The sequence below is a fragment of the Hyla sarda genome, chromosome 7 (assembly GCF_029499605.1).
Source record: "Hyla sarda isolate aHylSar1 chromosome 7, aHylSar1.hap1, whole genome shotgun sequence".
Classification (NCBI taxonomy): Eukaryota; Metazoa; Chordata; class Amphibia; order Anura; family Hylidae; genus Hyla; species Hyla sarda.
Window position 1 is genome coordinate 24,386,848 of NC_079195.1, and position 17,638 is coordinate 24,404,485.

The window sequence follows — 17,638 nt, forward strand, 5'->3', positions numbered from 1 at the left end:
TAGTTCTGATACATAGACATAGATATGACAAATGTATTTATACTGGAAGATTAAAATCGAGGGGTACCAGAATTATAGGAAACAGCAAACGTGATTTCAAGCATAGCACATCATCTGTCCCGCATGGTGGAGGCAGAGCTATGGCATGGACATGGGTGGCTGCCAGTGGAAATGGGTCGCTGGTGTTTATTGATGATGTGATTGTGGATAGATAAGGCATGATGAATTCAGAAGGGTACAGGATTATACTTTCTGCTTATATATTCAGTAAACTATTGCATAAAGGCAGTGGTCTCAAACTATGACCCTCCAGATGTTGCAAAACTTCAACTCCCAGCATGCCCGGACAGCCGTTGGCTGTCCGGGCATGCTGGGAGTTGAAGTTTTGCAACATCTGGAGGGCCACAGTTTTAGCCCACTGCATAAAGGCTTTGCAGCAACCTTCCAAAACAACCTAAAGCTTCTTATAGCAAGACACCAATACAAATTAATATGAATCCTAGGATTACAGGTTCCTTCTCTTGCTAGTTTCCTGAACCAGCAGGAGATGGTGGAAGCTTCTACTAGTTCTGCCCGTTGGACCCCTGGACTATGGGGCATGGTCGTAAGTGTGTCCGTGATTAAGACCCCCCCAAAAGTTATGCTACTGTGTGCAGAGCTATTTCTAAGCAGGAACTAAGAAGTGTGCAAACTAGAGCTTAGTGCAGAATTGTGAAACAGGTCACTGAGCGCGGACTTTGCTACTTTCCTGTATATTCAGTATGACAGAGCATACAAATGGCTTCGTAACAGCCAAGGAGGAAACAATTGTCATTTATTTGTGTGGCCCCTGTATTACCACTATCATTATGATACACAATATACTATATAATATAATAATATATGGATTAAATATTCAATATAAATATACTACCCTTATTCTGTGCAAAAGAACAACAAAGAAATGTGACATTATCTTCACTTTCAAGCTGTCCACTAAAGCCGTTATAAGACTATAACTACTATAATACTGTCTCCTATATCTACTATAAAACAGCTCCTATGTACAAGAATATAACTACTATAATACTGCCTCCTATATACAAGAATATACCTACTATAATACTGCTCCTATATACAAGAATATACCTACTATAATACTGCTCCTATATACAAGAATATAACTACTATAATACTGTCTCCTATATCTACTATAATACTGCCTCCTATGTACAAGAATATAACTACTATACTACTGCTCCTATATACAAGAATATAACTACTATAATACTGCCTCCTATATACAAGAATATAACTACTATAATACTGCCTCCTATATAAAAGAATATAACTACTATAATACTGCCCCTATATACAAGAATATAACTACTATAATACTGTCTCCTATATCTACTATAATACTGCCTCCTATGTACAAGAATATAACTACTATAATACTGCTCCTATATACAAGAATATAACTACTATAATACTGCTCCTATATACAAGAATATAACTACTATAACACTGCCTCCTATATAAAAGAATATAACTACTATAATACTGCCCTCTATATAAAAGAATATAACTACTATAATACTGCTCCCTATATAAAAGAATATAACTACTATAATACTGCTCCTATATACAAGAATATAACTACTATAATACTGTCTCCTATATCTACTATAATACTGCCTCTTATGTACAAGAATATAACTACTATAATACTGCTCCTATATACAAGAATATAACTGCTATAATACTGCCTCCTATGTACAAGAATATAACTACTATAATACTGCCCCCTATATAAAAGAATATAACTACTATAATTCTTCTCCTATATACAAGAATATAACAACTATAATACTGCTCCTATATACAAGAATATAACTACTATAATACTGCCTCCTATATACAAGAATATAACTACTATAATACTGCTCCTATATACAAGAATATAACTACTATAATACTGCACCTATATACAAGAATATAACTACTATAATACTGCCTCCTATGTACAAGAATATAACTACTATAATACTGCCCCCTATATAAAAGAATATAACTACTATAATACTGCTCCTATATACAAGAATATAACTACTATAATACTGTTCCTATATACAAGAATATAACTACTATAATACTGCCTCCTATATACAAAAATATAACTACTATAATACTGTTACTATATACAAGAATATAACTGTCACGATGCCGGCTGGCAGGTAGTGGATCCTCTGTGCCAGAGAGGGATTGGCGTGGACCGTGCTAGAGGATCGGTTCTAAGTCACTACTGGTTTTCACCAGAGCCCGCCGCAAAGCGGGATGGTCTTGCTGCGGCGGTAGTGACCAGGTCGTATCCCCTAGCAACGGCTCAACCTCTCTGGCTGCTGAAGATAGGCGCGGTACAAGGGAGTAGACAGAAGCAAGGTCGGACGTAGCAGAAGGTCGGGGCAGGCAGCAAGGATCGTAGTCAGGGGCAACGGCAGGAGGTCTGGAACACAGGCTAGGAACACACAAGGAAACGCTTTCACTGGCACTAAGGCAACAAGATCCGGCGAGGGAGTGAAGGGGAAGTGAGGTGATATAGGGAAGTGCACAGGTGTAAACACTAATTGGAACCACTGCGCCAATCAGCGGCGCAGTGGCCCTTTAAATCGCAAAGACCCGGCGCGCGCGCGCCCTAGGGAGCGGGGCCGCGCGCGCCGGGACAGAACTGACGGAGAGCGAGTCAGGTACGGGAGCCGGGGTGCGCATCGCGAGCGGGCGCTACCCGCATCGCGAATCGCATCCCGGCCAGAGGCGGTATCGCAGCGCCCCGGGTCCGTGGAACCGACCGGAGCGCTGCAGTGAGAGGAGTGTAGCGAGCGCTCCGGGGAGGAGCGGGGACCCGGAGCGCTCGGCGTAACAGTACCCCCCCCCTTGGGTCTCCCCCTCTTCTTGGAGCCTGAGAACCTGAGGACCAGACTTTTGTCCAGGATATTGTCCTCAGGTTCCCAGGACCTCTCTTCTGGACCACAACCCTCCCAATCCACTAAAAAGAAGGTTTTCCCTCTGACCTTTTTAGATGCTAAAATTTCTTTGACGGAGAAGATGTCCGAGGAGCCGGAGACAGGAGTGGGGGGAACAGATTTGGGAGAGAAACGGTTAATGATAAGTGGTTTAAGAAGAGAAACATGAAAGGCATTAGGAATACGAAGAGAAGGAGGAAGAAGAAGTTTGTAAGAGACAGGATTAATCTGGCGCAAAATCTTGAAAGGACCAAGATAGCGTGGTCCCAACTTATAGCTAGGGACACGGAAGCGGACATATTTGGCGGAGAGCCATACCTTGTCTCCAGGGGAAAAAATGGGAGGAGCTCTTCTTTTCTTATCCGCGAATCTCTTCATGCGTGAAGAAGCCTGTAAGAGAGAATTTTGGGTCTCTCTCCATATGATGGAGAGATCACGAGAAATTTCATCCACAGCGGGCAGACCAGAGGGCAAGGGGGTAGGGAGGGGGGGAAGAGGGTGACGGCCGTACACCACGAAAAACGGGGATTTGGAGGAAGATTCAGAGATTCTGAAATTATACGAGAATTCGGCCCAAGGTAGAAGATCTGCCCAGTCATCCTGGCGGGAGGAAACAAAATGTCGTAAATAGTCACCCAAGATCTGGTTAATTCTTTCTACTTGTCCATTGGATTGAGGATGGTATGCAGAAGAAAAATTTAATTTAATCTTGAGTTGTTTACAGAGAGCCCTCCAGAATTTAGACACAAATTGGACGCCTCTATCCGAGACGATCTGCGTAGGCAACCCGTGAAGACGAAAAATGTGTACAAAAAATTGTTTAGCCAACTGAGGCGCTGAAGGAAGACCAGGAAGAGGGATGAAATGTGCCATTTTGGAGAATCGATCAACGACCACCCAAATAACAGTGTTGCCATGGGATGGGGGTAAGTCAGTAATAAAATCCATACCAATCAGAGACCAAGGTTGTTCGGGAACAGGCAGAGGAAGAAGAAAACCAGCGGGCTTCTGGCGAGGAGTCTTATCCCGGGCACAGATAGTGCAGGCTCGCACAAAGTCCACCACATCAGTCTCTAGAGTCGGCCACCAATAGAAGCGAGAGATGAGTTGCACAGATTTCTTGATGCCCGCATGACCTGCGAGATGGGAGGAGTGACCCCATTTGAGGATTCCGAGGCGTTGGCGTGGAGAAACAAAGGTCTTTCCTGGTGGAGTTTGCCTGATGGAGGCTGGAGAAGTGGAAATCAGGCAGTCAGGAGGAATGATGTGTTGAGGAGAGAGTTCAATTTCAGAAGCATCTGAGGAACGAGAGAGAGCATCGGCCCTAATGTTCTTATCAGCAGGCCGAAAGTGAATTTCAAAATTAAATCGGGCAAAGAACAGAGACCACCTGGCCTGACGAGGATTCAGCCGTTGGGCAGACTCGAGGTATGAGAGGTTCTTGTGATCGGTGTAAATAATAACTGGAAATCTTGATCCCTCCAGCAGATGCCTCCATTCCTCAAGTGCTAATTTAATGGCTAGAAGCTCTCGATCCCCGATGGAGTAGTTCCTCTCCGCCGGAGAGAAGGTCCTAGAAAAAAACCCACAAGTAACAGCATGCCCGGAAGAGTTTTTTTGTAGAAGGACAGCTCCAGCTCCCACTGAGGAGGCATCAACCTCCAATAGGAAGGGTTTAGATGGGTCAGGTCTGGAGAGCACGGGAGCCGAAGAGAAGGCGGACTTGAGTCGTTTAAAGGCGTCTTCCGCTTGAGGAGGCCAAGACTTGGGATCGGCATTTTTTTTGGTTAAAGCCACAATAGGAGCCACAATGGTAGAAAAATGTGGAATAAATTGCCTGTAATAATTGGCGAACCCCAAAAAACGTTGGATGGCACGGAGTCCGGAGGGGCGTGGCCAATCTAAGACGGCAGAGAGTTTATCTGGATCCATTTGTAGTCCCTGGCCAGAGACCAAGTATCCTAGAAAAGGAAGAGATTGGCATTCAAACAGACATTTCTCAATTTTAGCATAGAGTTGATTGTCACGAAGTCTCTGAAGAACCATACGGACATGCTGGCGGTGTTCTTCTAGATTGGCCGAAAAAATTAGGATATCATCAAGATATACAACAACACAGGAGTATAACAGATCACGAAAAATTTCATTAACAAAGTCTTGGAAGACAGCAGGGGCGTTGCACAGGCCAAAGGGCATGACCAGATACTCAAAGTGTCCATCTCTGGTGTTAAATGCTGTTTTCCACTCATCCCCCTCTCTGATGCGGATGAGGTTATAGGCGCCTCTTAAGTCCAATTTAGTAAAGATGTGGGCACCTTGGAGGCGATCAAAGAGTTCAGAGATGAGGGGTAAGGGGTAGCGGTTCTTAACCGTGATTTTATTAAGTCCGCGGTAGTCAATGCAAGGACGTAGAGAGCCATCTTTTTTGGACACAAAGAAAAATCCGGCTCCGGCAGGAGAGGAGGATTTACGGATAAAGCCCTTTTTTAGATTCTCCTGGACGTATTCAGACATGGCAAGAGTCTCTGGGGCAGAGAGAGGATAAATTCTGCCCCGGGGTGGAGTAGTGCCCGGGAGGAGGTCGATAGGACAATCATAAGGCCTGTGAGGAGGTAGAGTCTCCGCTTGTTTTTTGCAGAAAACATCCGCGAAGTCCATATAGGCCTTAGGGAGACCGGTTACTGGAGGAAGCACAGAGTTACGGCAAGGGTTACTGGGAACCGGTTTTAGACAGTCCTTGGAACAAGAGGGCCCCCAACTCTTGATCTCCCCAGTGGACCAATCCAGGGTTGGGGAATGAAGTTGAAGCCAGGGAAGTCCAAGGAGAATTTCCGAGGTGCAATTGGGGAGGACCAAAAGTTCAATCCTCTCGTGATGAGATCCGATGCTCATTAGAAGGGGCTCCGTGCGGAAACGTATGGAACAGTCCAATCTTTCATTGTTTATACAATTGATGTAAAGGGGTCTGGTGAGACTGGTCACTGGGATGTTGAACCTATTGACGAGAGAGGCCAAAATAAAATTTCCTGCAGATCCAGAGTCTAAGAAGGCCACAGAAGAGAAGGAGAAGGCAGAGGCAGACATCCGCACAGGCACAGTAAGACGTGGAGAAGCAGAGTGGACATCAAGGATTGTCTCACCTTTGTGCGGAGTCAGGGTACGTCTTTCCAGGCGGGGAGGGCGGATAGGACAATCCCTCAGGAAGTGTTCGGTACTAGCACAGTACAGGCAGAGGTTCTCCATGCGGCGTCGTGTCCTCTCTTGAGATGTCAGGCGAGACCGGTCGACCTGCATAGCCTCCACGGCGGGAGGCACAGGAACAGATTGCAGGGAACCAGAGGAGAGAGGAGCCGAGGAGAAGAAACGCCTCGTGCGAACAGAGTCCATATCTTGGCGGAGCTCCTGACGCCTTTCGGAAAAACGCATGTCAATGCGAGTGGCTAGGTGAATAAGTTCATGAAGATTAGCAGGCATTTCTCGTGCGGCCAGAACATCTTTAATGTTGCTGGATAGGCCTTTTTTAAAGGTCGCGCAGAGGGCCTCATTGTTCCAGGATAATTCAGAAGCAAGAGTACGGAATTGTACGGCATACTCGCCAACGGAAGAATTACCCTGGACCAGGTTCAACAGGGCAGTCTCAGCAGAAGAGGCTCGGGCAGGTTCCTCAAAGACACTTCGAATTTCCGAGAAGAAGGAGTGTACAGAGGCAGTGACGGGGTCATTGCGGTCCCAGAGCGGTGTGGCCCAAGCCAGGGCTTTTCCAGACAGCAGGCTGACTACGAAAGCCACCTTAGACCTTTCAGTGGGGAACTGGTCCGACATCATCTCCAAGTGTAATGAACATTGGGAAAGGAAGCCACGGCAAAGCTTAGAGTCCCCATCAAATTTATCCGGCAAGGATAGTCGTAGTCCAGAAGCGGCCACTCGCTGCGGAGGAGGTACAGGAGCTGGCGGAGGAGATGGTTGCTGGAGCTGTGGTAGTAACTGTTGTAGCATAACAGTCAGTTGAGACAGCTGCTGGCCTTGTTGCGCAATCTGTTGTGACTGCTGGGCGACCACCGTGGTGAGGTCAGCGACAACTGGCAGAGGAACTTCAGCGGGATCCATGGCCGGATCTACTGTCACGATGCCGGCTGGCAGGTAGTGGATCCTCTGTGCCAGAGAGGGATTGGCGTGGACCGTGCTAGAGGATCGGTTCTAAGTCACTACTGGTTTTCACCAGAGCCCGCCGCAAAGCGGGATGGTCTTGCTGCGGCGGTAGTGACCAGGTCGTATCCCCTAGCAACGGCTCAACCTCTCTGGCTGCTGAAGATAGGCGCGGTACAAGGGAGTAGACAGAAGCAAGGTCGGACGTAGCAGAAGGTCGGGGCAGGCAGCAAGGATCGTAGTCAGGGGCAACGGCAGGAGGTCTGGAACACAGGCTAGGAACACACAAGGAAACGCTTTCACTGGCACTAAGGCAACAAGATCCGGCGAGGGAGTGAAGGGGAAGTGAGGTGATATAGGGAAGTGCACAGGTGTAAACACTAATTGGAACCACTGCGCCAATCAGCGGCGCAGTGGCCCTTTAAATCGCAAAGACCCGGCGCGCGCGCGCCCTAGGGAGCGGGGCCGCGCGCGCCGGGACAGAACTGACGGAGAGCGAGTCAGGTACGGGAGCCGGGGTGCGCATCGCGAGCGGGCGCTACCCGCATCGCGAATCGCATCCCGGCCAGAGGCGGTATCGCAGCGCCCCGGGTCCGTGGAACCGACCGGAGCGCTGCAGTGAGAGGAGTGTAGCGAGCGCTCCGGGGAGGAGCGGGGACCCGGAGCGCTCGGCGTAACAATAACTACTATAATACTGCTCCTATATACAAGAATATAACTACTATAATACTGTCCCTATATACAAGAATATAACTACTATAATACTGCTCCTATATACAAGAATATAACTACTATAATACTGTTCCTATATACAAGAATATAACTACTATAATACTGCTCCTATATACAAGAATATAACTACTATAATACTGCTCCTATATACAAGAATATAACTACTATAATACTGCTCCTATATACAAGAATATAACTACTATAATACTGCCCCCTATGTATAAGAATATAACTACTATAATACTGCCCCCTATGTATAAGATTATAACTACTATAATACTGCCCCCTATGTATAAGATTATAACTACTATAACACTGCCCCCTATGTATAAGATTATAACTACTATCATACACTCGGTAATGTCTTTAGTTTCCCTTTTATCTCTATACTGATTTGCATTATAGACTCGACTTCTTTATTCTACAAAAGCAAAGTACAAGGTGAGAATCGCTTCCTCTACTTTATCTGTAAAAACATCCGCCATTATTTAGACTATTTCCTTTCATGTATTTGCGGGATGTTTTATGAAGTACAATGTTCAGCTTTTATATAATTCCTGTGCTCTGTGTGATTGGTTTGAGGTATATAATGCTGGGTCTTGTGAACGTTCTCTAAGTGTGCGGATTCCTTGGCTTTTTTAATGGGCGGTGGCCCTTTAACTGATTGGTGCCCCCCATCTCTATCTCTTTAGGCCTCGCAGCCTTTGAGGAGTACAGGTTTCCTCACACTGTAGCTTTTAGCCAAAAACGTATTTGGCTGCTGCCAGACACCATGGGCGGTGACTTATCATACTGCTGGGTTCTTCTTTCTCCCTATTTCAGCTGTTGTAAAACAGTCTGGACACCCCCATTACCATTACAGGGTTGGCCAGTCCCACCAAAATAAGTTAGTTTGGCTAATACGTCTCCAATATTATGGCCACTATTATGTCTCTTACCCCTAAAAGTAGATGTGGACTTAAAGGGGTATTCCGGTGTAATGAAGAAAACTGTGTCCCTGTAGCTGAATGTGACCCTTCACACAGGGACAAACTTTTCTGCTTTACAGTCAATTCCCTCTCACTCCCTAACCTCTAACCCTAATCCTAAACCCTAATCCTAACCCTTAATTCTAACCTTAAAGGGGTTCTCCACCATAAGTTGATTTTAGTACATACCTGGCAGGCAGTAATGGACATGCTTAGGACGGATCCGCGCTTGTATTCGGGCTAAATGGCTATGCTGTGAGATTACCATAACACTGTGGCTAGATTTTTGTGAACTGGTATTTCCTGTTTGACTTTTCTTTTTTTGACTACAAATCCCACAATTCCATCTTCCTCCCTCCCACACATCAGCCACCCCACCCATTGAAACATAAATGAGCTGCATCCATTCAAATCAGTGTGGTTTTCAATCAGGGTGCCTACAGCTGTTGCATTAGTTGCAGATTGATCCCTCCACCCATTGAAGCAGACAGGCTCCTGTCATCAGCTGACTAGAGAGTCAGGTCTCGGCCGCATTGCAAGCTGGGAAAAATGTGAGACAATAGTCAAACTGTTGAGACCCAATTAGCTCCTAGCAGGCTATAACTACCCCTCCCCCTTATTACAATAATTAATTAAATAATAACTGACACAACAACAATTCAACTTTTTTATGGGTGGGAATCGGCCACAGCTTTATTTATAAAATTACTTATATAAATAATAATTTAACTGTAACAAAGACACCGATTGGCTTCTTGCCAACCCGAGAGGTGCTGCCACACTGTCCTGTATGGAGGTCTACCCCGGGTTGACCCCGCTTTCACCGTCTTCTTACCGCCAAGCTGTGACTTACAATAAACAGAGATACAAAAAAGGGAGGGAGGGAGGGCAAAACTCCGGGTCCTGGGCAGATTGAGGGGGGAAGGGAGGCACCACAGCTATAAATACCCAGGGGAGGGCCCCTGAAAGTCCGAGGAAACTATTAAACCACTGATTGGTGTACTCCTTCCCCCCCACCCATGGGACATACCACTATAGTTACCGACAAGTTTTTACAGGCGGGGGAGGGGGCTAAAAACCTTGCCTGTATATTTCTTAACCCCTTAACTGCTCACCAGTCAGTGGGCAAGCTAGTTATGCACAGCTTGCCCCTCCATTTTGTATGCAGGTAAAAATAAATATTGGGGATAACATCACATAAGAATTGTGAGAAAACCGTCACACACAGGTACAGACACTATATTATGAACTACACTAACTTTACAGCCCCTGTAGCATAGTCACATAAAAAAAATCCTGGAATGCCACTTTAAAAGGGTACTCTGATTGAAAAGTTTTTTTTTTTTTAAATCAACTGGTGCCAGAAAGTTAAACAGATTTGTAAATGACTTCTATTAAAAAATCTTAATCCTTCCAGTACTTATTAGCTGCTGAATACTACAGAGAAAATTATTTTGTTTTTGAGCACACTCTGCTGACATCACGAGCACAGTGCTCTCTGCTGACACCTCTGTCCATTTTAGGAACTGTCCAGAGCAGACTATGTCTGCTATGGGGATTTTCTCCTGCTCTGGACAGTTCTTAAAATGGACAGAGATGTCAGCAGAGAGCACTGTGCTCGTGATTTTTGATAGAAGTAATTTACAAATCTTTTTAACTTTCTGGTTCCAGTTGATTTAAAAAAATAAATTAAAAAATTTCCACCGTAGTACCCCTTTAATCTTAACTCATAATCCTAGACTCTAACCCTAATCCTAACCCCTAACAGCGATCAGCACTGAGAAGGGCTGAGAGCGCTGAGCTCAGGACCTCAGGTCACATTCGGCTATGGGTCACAGTTTTTTTTCCCTTCACCGGCCTTATGCATCTGTTGTCTTATCACAGGGGATCTCTTGTGACATCACGCCACGCCCCCTCCATTCATGTTTATGGGAGGGGGCGTGGCGACATAAAGCAGGATCAACAGAAGAGACTGGAGACTGGGGATGAGGCCTCCAGACATGGCCAGAGCCACATGCACATGTTGGTTCTCTTTACTAGAACCTTAGAACGGTAGCAGCCACTAGAGATGAGCGAACTTACAGTAAATTTGATTCGTCACGAACTTCTCGGCTCGGTAGTTGATGACTTTTCCTGCAAAAATTAGTTCAGCTTTCAGGTGCTCCGGTGGGCTGGAAAAGGTGGATACAGTCCTAGGAGACTCTTTCCTATAACTGTATCCATCTTTTCCAGCCCACCGGAGCACCTGAAAGCTGAACTAATTTATACAGGAAAAGTCATCAACTACCGAGCCGAGAAGTTCGTGACGAATCGAATTTACTGTAAGTTCGCTCATCTCTAGAAGCCACCTTTAGCCTCCATGGTGCAGAAGCCCTTGATCAGCAGACTGTCCTACATAACTTCCATAACCGTATAATAAATAGCAAGAGGAATCAATAGATCAAACACTACCAAATGACGGAGACTTAACTATTGGTCAGACATGGGGCAATGAGCAAATAGGGAACGGCAAGAAGGTTTTATTACTCTCCAACATACAGTAATGGAAAATATTATTGATGGAAACGACCTTAAAGGGGTACTCCACGGGAAAACATTTTTTTTTAAATCAACTGGTGCAAGAAAGTTAAACAGATTTGTAAATTACCTCTATAAAAAAAAAAATCTTAATCCTTCCAGTACTTATCAGCTGCTGTATGATCCACAGGAAGTTCTTTTCTGTTTGAATTTCCTTTCTGTCTGACCGCAATGCTCTCTGCTGACACCTCTGTCCATGTCAAGCACTTTCCAGTGCAGGAGAGGTTTGCTATGGGGATGTGCTCCTACTCTGGACAGTTCCTAAAATGGACAGAGGTGTCAGCAGAGAGCACTGTGGTCAGGCTGAAAGGAAATTCAAAAAGAAAAGAACTTCCTGTGAATCATACAGCAGCTGATAAGTACTAGAAGGATTTAGATTTTTTAATAGAAGTAATTTACAAATCTGATTAAAAAAATTAATAAATAAATAAAAGTTTTCCAGTGGAGAAGCCCTTTAAGTCCTTTAACGTTGTTGGAGTTGAATCGTAAAAGTAACACAAGTAAACTGAGCAGTAGCTTCCTTTTTCCCATAGGACAGTGGTCGGCAAGCTGCGGCTCTTCACACACATGCGGCTCTTCACACACTTTAATGCGGCTCTTGCAGTGCGGTCGGGCCGCGGCGGCCGCCCATGCACACTGGTAACATACAAGGGCCTGATACTAGTATCAGGCCCTTGTATGCAGAGCAGCAGCGGCCGGCCGCATAGTGCCGACCAACCAGGGTGCCTCCAGCTGCTGTGAAACTACAACTCCCAGCAGGCCTGGACCGGCAAAGGCTGTCCGGGCATGCTGGTAGTTGTAGTTTTACAACAGCTGGAGGCCCCCTGGTTTTTAGTATACAGTATTAGTTTTTACCTGCTCTGGCCGGCCCCCGCCTGCAGCCACACACGGGAGCCGGCCCGGGCAGATAATCATAGGTTTTCCTATGCCGGACATCCCTGTGTCATGAAAAATCTTTTCGGGACATAAGGATGTCCGCCGGTCACTTACCATTCCCCGGCCGATGCGCGTCCTCCTCCAGTCCTCCTGCGGTCTTCCTGCAATCCTCCGCCTCTCTATGGTTGTACGCACGGGACGTCAGTGACGTCCCGTGCGTACAACCATAGAGGCGCAGGAGTACCAGGAGGACCGGAGGAAGACACGCGCCGGCCGGGGTCTGATAAGTGACCGGCGGCACATCATCTTCCGTGTTCCGGTCACCGCTCCTCCGGTCCCGACACCTACTGCTATGGCCTATGGACCATAGCAGTAGGTGCCAGGACCCGGGCCGGAGGAGCGGTGACCGGAACACTGTGGGGGGCAGTATACAGACATTCAGCCTCCAGCCGTACACTGTATATGGCTGGAAGCTGTATGTCTGTGGGGGGGGGGGAGCTGCCTACCATTGTCGGGGGAACTATACTGCCAACTATTGTGGGGGAACTATACTGCCAACTATTGTGGGGGAACTATACTGCCAACCTAATGTGGGGGAACTATACTGCCAACCTAATGTGGGGGAACTATACTGCCAACTATTGTGGAGGGAAGCTGCCTACCATTGTGGGGGAACTATACTGCCAACTATTGTGGTGGGGGGGGGGAGCTGCCTACCATTGTGGGGGGAACTATACTGCCAACTATTGTGGGGGAGCTGCCTACTATTGTGGGGGAGCTGCTGACCTAATGTGGGGGAATTGCTGACCTAATGTGGGGGAGCTGTCTACTATTGTGGGGGAACTGCTGACCTAATGTGGGGGAGCTGCCTACTATTGTGGGGGAACTGCTGACCTAATGTGGGGGAACTATACTGCCTACCTAATGGGGGGGGGGCGGATACAAGGTACCGTACATCACGGTAGGAGGGGTAGTCTTATACTGCGAGTATATCCCAAACTCTATATTTTAACTGTGAAAGTTGGGGGTCGTCTTATACGCCCAGTTGTCTTATACGCCGGCATATACGGTATATGTAAGGGGCACATGTCAGGGGGCATTATAAGTGAGGGGCACATGTCAGGGGGGCATTATATGTGAGGGGCACATGTCAGGGGGCATTATATGCGGGGGCACATGTCAGGGGGCATTATATTGTGAGGGGCACATGACATGGGGTATTATATATAAGGGGCACATGTCAGGGGGGCATTATATGTGAGGGGCACATGTCAGGGGGGCATTATATTGTGAGGGGCACATGACATGGGGTATTATATATAAGGGGCACATGTCACCCCCTGACATTACATATGAGGGGCACATGGCAGGGGGGCATTATATGTGGGGGCAAATGACAGGACCCCCCCCCCCCTGTCATGTGCCCCCACATATAATAAAAACTTATTGAAACTAAAAACAGTGTACCATCCTATGTATTTTTGGTTTTAAAAATGTGGCTCTCAAAATAAATTTCAATCGTGGCTTTGGCGAGATTTGGCTCAGTTGAAAAAAAAGGTTGCCCACCACTGCACTAGGAGATGTCTCTGAACGCTGTCATGGGGAACTAGACAGCTGTTATTGGGTTAAAGATAAAGATGTCTGAGTCTTAAAGGGGTACTGCGCCCCTAGACATCTTATCCCCTATCCAAAGTATAGAGGATAAGATGTCTGATCGCGGGGATCCCGCAGCTGGGGCCCCCAGGATCTATGTGCAACGATTGGAGCGGAAGGCAGGGGTCGTGATGTCACAGCCAAGCCCCTCGTGCCGTCAATGCAAGTCTATGGGAGGGGGCATGGCGGTCGCAACCAATCAGATCACTTCTTTCATTTTGCACAGGCCATTTTAAAAATGAAAGAAGCCATTTGATTGGTTGCTATGGGCAACTGGGCAACTTTTCCTCATCACAGGTTTTGATAAATCTCCCTCTATATAGAGTCCGTCTCCTTCAGGCAGACGGGGAGAGCAGTGAGCCAACGAGTAAAATGGATAGCCAAGTACTTCTCACATACACCCCATGTCAAAAGTTTTTGAAAGTGACAGTGTGGTATGGGGTGTGATGCACAGGGCAGATAGAATTACCCTAGGGGCAGATGGCATTAACCCCTTGTATTCGTGATGCCAGGGCATGGTTTATCCTCAAAACCACCCGAAGGTATAGCGCTGGATCCTGGGCTAGGCACGGGGGCAATAATGACTCCAATGCCAAGTTATGAACAACAGTAGCTTTACTGAGGTTAGACAGGTGGAAAAGTCTATACAGTTCAGCCAGAGAACACGGAGATGACCAGTGACTCAGAGACCTTAAGGGCTTGCTGGGACTTGTAGTAGATGGGGTCAATTTAACCCCTTAAGGACCGGGGTTTTTTCCGTTTTTGCATTTTCGTTTTTTGCTCCTTGCCTTTAAAAAATCATAACTCTTTCAATTTTGCACCTAAAAATCCATATGATGACTTATTTTTTGCGCCACCAATTCTACTTTGTAATGACGTCTGTCATTTTGCCCAAAAATCTACAGTGAAACGGAAAAAAAAATCATTGTGCGACAAAATTGAAAAAAATACGCAGTTTTGTAACTTTTGGGGGCTTCCGTTTCTACGTAGTACATTTTTCGGTAAAAATGACACCTTATCTTTATTCTGTAGGTCCATACGATTAAAATGATACCCTACTTGTATAGAAAACAAAGAAGTGTATAGTTCAGCTAACTCCCTCAGCCCGTCGCGCCAGGACCGGCGTGGGCAACACCGACTGGAACCAACAAGCAAAAGCAAAATGTCCAGCGCGAATATCAATGAACAGGATGTTTTATTCCAATAAAAGCCAAAAAGACCAGGAGAACATGACAAAGTGACGCGTTTCGGTCCTAAGACTGGACCTTAGTCATATGACTAAGGTCCAGTCTTAGGACCGAAACGCGTCACCTTGTCATGTTCTCCTGGTCTTTTTGGCTTTTATTGGAATAAAACATCCTGTTCCTTGATATTCGCGCTGGACATTTTGCTTTTGCCTACTTATATAGGTTTGATTTTGTCGTACTTCTGGAAAAAATCCTAACTACATGCAGGAAAATGAATACGTTTAAAATTGTCATCTTCTGACCCCTATAACTTTTTTATTTTTCCGTGTATGGGGCGGTATGAGGGCTCATTTTTTGCGCCGTGATATGAAGTTTTTAACGGTACCATTTTTGCATTGATAGGACTTATTGATCACCTTTTATTCATTTTTAAATGATATAAAAAGTGACCAAAAATGCACTATTTTGGAATTTGGAATTTTTTTGCGCGCACGCCATTGACCGAGCGGTTTAATTAATGATATATTTTTATAATTCGGACATTTCCGCATGCGGTGATACCATATATGTTTATTTTTATTTTTATTTACACTGTTTTTTTTTTTATTGGAAAAGGGGGGTGATTCAAACTTTTAATAGGGGAGGAGTTAAATGATCTTTATTCACTTTTTTTTTTACTTTTTTTTTTGCAGTGTTATAGGTCCCATAGGGACCTATAACACTGCACACACTGATCATTGTTATCCCATAGGGACCTATAACACTGCACACACTGATCATTGTTATCCCATAGGGACCTATAACACTGCACACACTGATCATTGTTATCCCATAGGGACCTATAACACTGCACACACTGATCATTGCTATCCCATAGGGACCTATAACACTGCACACACTGATCTCTTATACTGATCATTGTTATCCCATAGGGACCTATAACACTGCACACACTGATCTTTGTTATCCCATAGGGACCTATAACACTGCACATACTGATCTCTTATACTGATCATTGTTATCCCATAGGGACCTATAACACTGTACACACTGATCTTCATCATTGATCACTGGTTTCTCATAAGAAACCAGTGATCAACGATTCTGCCGCATGACTGCTCATGCCTGGATCTCAGGCACTGAGCAGTCATTCGGCGATCAGCCGCGGCTATCCCGAACAGCCCGACTGAGCTAGCCGGGAACTTTCACTTTCACTTTTAGCCGCGCGGCTCAGCTCTGAGCGCGCGGCTAAAGGGTTAATAGCGCGCGGTGCCGCGATCGACGCTGCGCGCTATTAGAGGCGGGTCCCGGCTTCACTATGACGCCGGGCCCGCCGTGATATGACGCGGCGTTACTGTGTAACCCCGCGTTATATCAGGAGAGCAGGACCAAGGACGTACCGGTACGTCCTTGGTCCTTAAGGGGTTAAAGATGTACTCCCGTGGAAAACTTTTTTTTTTTTTTTTTTAAATCATTTGGTGGCAGAAAGTTAAACAGATTAGCAAATTACTTCTATAAAAAAATCTTAATCCTTCCAGTACTTATTAGCTGCTGAATACAATAGGGGAAATGGTTTTCTTTTTGGAACCCAGAGCTCTCTGCTGACATCATGATCACAGTGCTCTCTGCTGACACCTTTGTCCATGTCAAGAGTAGAAGAAAATCCCCATAGCAAACAAATGCTGCTCTGGACAGTTCCTAAAATGGACAGAGTTGTCAGCAGAGAGAATTGTGGACATGATGTCAGCAGAGAGCACTGTGTTCCAAAAAGAAAATAATTTTCTCTGTAGTATTCAGCAGCTAATAAGTACTGGAAGGATTAAGATTTTTTTTAATAGAAGTAATTTACAAATCTGTTGAACTTTCTGGCACCAGTTGATTAAAAAAAGGGGAGTACACGGGAGTACCCCTTTAATGCAGGCCACGTTGACTTGACAAATGATGACTGTGACTGACTTGACTTGTGACTGATGACTGACAAGACTGTGACTGTGGTTACTTGCAGGTTTGTAGCTTGTGGCCACAGACTGGACTTGAGGCCTCCTATGACTCCGGACACTTAGGCACGACGAGACTGGACCTCAGCTTAGCAGTAAGACAGCAGAGGCTCCACCCAGGGCTTTTATAGGGTAGACTCTGAGGGGATCCCATTGGTCACCCATAAGTCACCTGGTCACTGATACCTCCTGGGTAACAATCACATGACAACTCACATGGTAAACAGTCTTAAAGTGACAGCGCTTTCTTCACACATTACACAGTATAATACATAATAAACATATCTATGTAATGTCCCAGTACGGGATGTTGCCGCACTGTACTTCTGCCCTGTCAGGCAGAGTCCATGGGGGAGATTTATCAAAACCTGTGCAGAGGAGGAGTGGTGCAGTTGCCCATAGCAACCAATCACATTGCTTCTTTCATTTTCCACAGGCCTCTGAAGAGGCCTGTGGAAAATGAAAGAAGCAATCTGATTGGTTGCTATGGGCAACTGCAT

The 17,638-nt window shown here is 45.8% G+C and overlaps 1 protein-coding gene across 1 annotated transcript in view; it reads right to left on the reverse strand.

Moving 5' to 3' along the window:
• The window catches only part of LOC130281964 (rap1 GTPase-activating protein 1-like), a 147,459-nt gene extending 130,300 nt beyond the window's left edge, over positions 1-17,159 (reverse strand). The window contains exon 1 of the mRNA XM_056529765.1: positions 17,141-17,159. The gene's annotated coding sequence lies outside the window, so the exon portion shown is untranslated. The remainder of the gene's footprint in view (positions 1-17,140) is intronic.
• Between the last annotated feature and the right edge of the window lie 479 nt (positions 17,160-17,638).